Here is a 4,833-nt window from a genome sequence, read left to right as displayed (position 1 = left end):
AAACTAGAGGCTTACTTAAAAAAGATGCATGCAGCTCAAAAAAGGGACAGGAAGCTTGGTCTGCCCCCCCGGCTTAATGGCATGCCCTGTAGGCTATCTAAACATGCTCCAGATGGGTCGAGGTTTTTGTGGAGGCTTATTAGAGTGGCATGGAAGAAGCAGCTCATTCCTAAGTCATGGAGAAGAGCAAGAAAAAAGTTTAAGTTGAAGTGGAGCAGTTTAGGTCTATTTGTCTTCTGAATGTAGAAGGCAAGATCTTCTTTAGTGTTGTGGCTCAAAGGTTGTTGAGTTACCTAGAAAGGAATAAAATTGATACCTTAGAGTAGAAATGTTAGGACCGCTCACACACGGGATGGTTAGTGAGCGAAAAAATAAGAGAAACTCGCAACAAAGTAGCAAGTGAACTGGGTATAAGTAGGGTGAGGGACTAAGTGAATGCAGCTGGTGTAAATCAAGGAATCAGTGGCAGGTGTGCAACGTGGAGAAAACTGAGACAGAAGTAATAAGAAAGGGAGGTGAGAAGGGCAGGTGCAGCCGGGCAAACCTGACAGGCAGTCAGAAAGATAATGGATACCAGACAGACAAAACACCATCCCAGGGAGGGAGGCGGGGGCCACCGGAGGGGGTGTTGTGGGCGTATTCCACTCAAGGCAACAACAGGTTCCAGTCTTCTGGTGAGGAACTGGTTATGCAACGGAGGGCGTTTTCAAGCTCCTGGTTTAACCATTCAGCCTGACCATTAGTTTGTGGGTGGTATCTGGAGGAAAGACAAGGACGAGCCCCAAGGGCTGTGCAGAAGGCGGGCCAGATGTGCGAAGTGAACTGTGGAGCCCGGTCAGAGACAATGTTTATGGGAATGCCGTGGATGTGAAAAACGTGTTGAACCAGGAGCTGGGCCATGTCAAGGGCTGTGGGGAGTTGTGGTAGTGCGAGAAAGTGAGTGGCCTTGGAAAAGCAGAGAACAATGATAAGAATGACTGTGTTGCCTTGGGAGGGAGGTAGCCCGGTGATGAAGTCTAGAGCTATGTGAGACAAGGGCCGACTGGGCGTGGTCAGTGGCCGAAGGAGGCCCGCAGGTGACTGATGGAGGGGTTTGGACTGCGTACAGGGAGCACAGGTTGCTACATACTCCCTGGCGTCTTTTTCTAAGGTTGGCCACTAATAGTGGCGTTTCAGGAGAGTAATGTTAGTTAGTCAGGAGTCATGGGCCCAGTTGAGGGTCTGGGCCCTAACAGCCTGGGGGATAAACAATCTGGTGGCCCCACCCCAGGATCAGGTTCGTGTTGTTGGGCCTCCCGTATGGTGTTCTCTATCTCCCATGTCACAGAGGCAACCATACAGGAGGCAGATAGAATGGTTTCTAGAGGGGTGTCCAAGGTAGAGGGATGGAAGTGCCAGGAGAGAGCATCTGGCTTTTGGTTGCGGGACCCTGGCTGGTAGGAGAGAGTAAACTGTAACCGATCAAAGAACAAGGCCCACTTCACTTGTCTGGGGTTCAGTTTTTGGCTGACTGGAGGTAGGCCAGGTTCTTGTGATCGGTCCAGACTAAAAAGGGCTGGTCGGCACCCTCGAGGAGGTGCCGCCATTCTTCCAACATCAATTTTACAGCCAGTAGTTCTTGGTTACCTACATCGTAGTTGCATTCAGCCGGGGTCAACCATCAGGAGAAGAATGCACAGGGGTGTAAGGTCTGGTCTCCCTAAGACCGCTGAGAAAGGACCGCTCCTACCCCAGTGTCGGATGCGTCCACCTCAACCACAAACTGCCGCAGGGGGTCAGGTTGGAGGAGTACGGGGGCTGTAGTAAATCGGTGTTTGAGTCCTTGGAAGGCCTGCTCCACTGTCCTGGACCATGCAAACTTCACCTTGGTGGAGGTGAGCTGCGTAAGGGGGGCAGCCACCCTGCTATAGTTCTTAATAAAGCATCAGTAGAAGTTTGCAAAGCCCTTGAAGCGTTGCAGGTCCTTCACGCAGGTGGGAGTGGGCCAATTGGTGACTGCAGTGATTTTGGATGGGTCGGTGTGGAGTCCCTGTTTGATGAGGAACCCCAGGAAGCCACTGAAGGAGAGTGGAAGATGCACTTCTCGGCTTTAATGTACAGGCGGTTTTCCAGGAGTCGAAGGAGGACTTGACGTACATGTTGGATATGGTCTGTGAGGGATGAAGAGTATATGAGAATGTCATCGAGATAAACAAACACAAAACTGCCTAGGAAATCACGGAGGATGTCATTGATCAACCCCTGAAAAACCGCCGGGGCATTGGTGAGGCCAAAAGGCCTCACCAGATATTCAAAATGCCCAAGGGGGGGGTTTGAAGGCCGTCTTCCACTCATTGCCCTGCACACTAGGTGGTAGGCACTCCTGAGGTCCAACTTGGTGAAGACTGCTGCACCCTGGAGAGACTCAAAAGCAGAGGAAAGGAGAGGTAATGGGTATTTATTCTTGACAGTAATAGCATTTAGACCACGGTAATCAATGCAAGGATCGAAGCCACCATCCTTTTTTCCTCACAAAAAAAGAACCCTGCAACCAGGGGTGAGGAAGAAGGACGGATCATACCTGCACGTCGGGCGGTTTCAATGTACTCCTCCAGAGCCTGTCATTCAGGTTTGGAGATGTGGAGGAGGCGACTGTTGGGCAAGGTGGCTCCCGGATACAGGTCAATAGCACAGTTATATGGTCTATGAGGGGGAAGAGAGTCTGTGGCAAGGTGCTTGCTAAACACCTGTTGAAGGTCATGATAGTCCGGGGGTATGTAAGACAGATGAGGTGGCTCAGGAGGTGGAGAGGCAGAAGGAGTAGATGGTGTCCAGCCAGGAGACAGGTGGAGACTCATTGGAATTGTTAATAGTCTTTCTTTTATAAGACAGTCTTGGTAGAATAGTATCTGTGGCTGGACAACTTCATGGATGGTGATTTGGTGAAAAGACTCCGCAACCTCTAGAGGGATACCTAAGGACCCAGTCCACCGAAACTGAGTAGATGAAAAGTTCTGGCTGCCCTGAACCACACCTCTGAACAGAAACGCAGATTGGCAGATCGCAGACGAAGAGCAGCTCCTACCTATAAGAAAGGACAGCGGGTCTGGCTGTCCTCTGCTCACATACCTCTCAAGAACGTCACACATAAGCTGGCACTGAGATGCCCGGGTCCCTTCACTATCTCAGACATCATCCACCCAACAGCTGTCCGCTTTACGCTCCCCCAATCGATGCGGTTGCATCCCATATTCCACGTCTCACAGCTCAAGGCGGTCTCCTCAACTCCACTCAGTCCTCCTCCCTCACAACCTCCTCCTGCCATTGAGGTGGACGGTGGACCTGCTTATTCCATCCGGCGCATTCTGGACATCCGCCCTCGTGGATGGGGGTTCCAATATTTGGTGGATTAGGAGGGGTATGGTCCGGAGCAGCGGTCCTGGACTCCCCGTTCCTTCATCTTTGACCCACAGATGCTTCATGCCTTTCATCAGGTTCACCCTGACAGGCCGGGTGGGTCGCTGTGAGGCTCACTTTGGGGGGTGGGGGGGTCCTGTCAGGGTTACGCTTCGCTGCACCTCACCTGTGGCAGATTACCTTGATGAGCTGTTGGCCTAGTTAACCACCACTCTAACACTCAGTCACCGCCAGTTCGTTGTCATACCTAGACCATGAAGTTTTGGCTCCTACAAACCTGCAAGTAAACTGTCACCTTTATTACCGCACTCTCTGCTGAGCTCTGTACCTACTGTATGGAGTCCTGTCTCCGACATCGCATGCTGTAGTACACATTGCACTTGCTCCTGTCTCATTGTCAGCTTCTATCAACACAGCCAGAAGCTCTCCTCACTGGCACCATCCTGTCTGGGCTAGCCTTCCTGCAGCCACCATCTCACTCAGCATTAGTGAGATGGTGGCGGTAATAAAGAGAGTGCGGTAATAAAGGTGACGGTTTACTTGCAGCAGTAGATCTCCAGCATCTCATCTCTCCAGTACCATCACGTCTGGGCCAGCCACTGTGCACTCGCCTCAGCTCATCACTCAACTCAACAACCCATCCAACAACTTGGGGACGGACTGCCGTTTCCTGCCTCTACGGTAAACCATACTCATTTCCTGTTTTCTGTACTTGCACTGCGTTGTGCTTGCTTCCAGATTGTTTAGGAATTAAGCTCACTATTTTCTAGGTTCATCTGAATTTTTGAGTGACAACATACACTTGCACCACTTAAAGCACTTGTGTTGCAGAAGTTCTTGCTAACTACCAAATTTAATTTGCTACTTTAGGTCGGCTAGTTTGGAAGCTAGCTAAGCTAGTAGCTTAATTGAGAGCAATGGCTTCCCCCTCTTCCTCTCCTCCTTTCTCTTGCTTGGAGTGTTGCGTGTTCAGTTATTCCTCTGCCTCCTTTAGCGATAATGGTACTTGTAATAAATGTCAGATGCTAGTGTAGCGGAATGATTTCGTCACATCCGTGTCGAGGTACTCTGCGTTGTGATTAACCCGGCTGGAGACAATCTTTCAGCTACAAATGTCTTTATTGCTGGTACAGAAGACAACATAACAAGAACAGCTTTAGCTCCGTTGCACTCAAATTAACTCCATGAGAGTGTATGGCAGACTGGCCTGTGTATAAAATAAATTAAAATGCATAATACCTGGTACAGAAGACAACATAACAAGAACAGCTTTAGCTCCGTTGCACTCAAATTAACTAAAAGGGAACAAAAACAGTTTTAGACTTAGGTACCAATATTCATGCTATGCTAGTATAGCAGCAATGATGCGAACGCAACTTACCTCCATGAGAGTGTATGGCAGACTGGCGCCAATTGAACCACGCTTCCTTATTATAA

The 4,833-nt window shown here is 49.9% G+C and overlaps 2 long non-coding RNA genes across 2 annotated transcripts; one reads left to right on the top strand and one right to left on the bottom strand.

Moving 5' to 3' along the window:
- Nucleotides 1-1,916: 1,916 nt before the first annotated feature.
- LOC109971567 (uncharacterized) lies at nucleotides 1,917-4,537 on the top strand. Its single transcript, XR_002276563.1, has 3 exons — nucleotides 1,917-1,927; nucleotides 3,631-3,633; nucleotides 4,426-4,537. It is a non-coding gene; the product is annotated as an uncharacterized LOC109971567 (long non-coding RNA).
- Nucleotides 4,538-4,635: 98 nt separating this feature from the next.
- Nucleotides 4,636-4,831, bottom strand: LOC109971566 (uncharacterized). The gene is made up of 2 exons (XR_002276562.1): nucleotides 4,778-4,831; nucleotides 4,636-4,691 (listed from the first exon to the last, which is right to left on the bottom strand). It is a non-coding gene; the product is annotated as an uncharacterized LOC109971566 (long non-coding RNA).
- Between the last annotated feature and the right edge of the window lie 2 nt (nucleotides 4,832-4,833).

Source organism: Monopterus albus, unplaced genomic scaffold (genome assembly GCF_001952655.1).
Source record: "Monopterus albus unplaced genomic scaffold, M_albus_1.0 scaffold228.1, whole genome shotgun sequence".
NCBI classification, from domain to species: Eukaryota; Metazoa; Chordata; class Actinopteri; order Synbranchiformes; family Synbranchidae; genus Monopterus; species Monopterus albus.
Note: the sequence above shows the minus strand (reverse complement) of the source record. Positions and strands in the feature narration are given on the sequence as shown.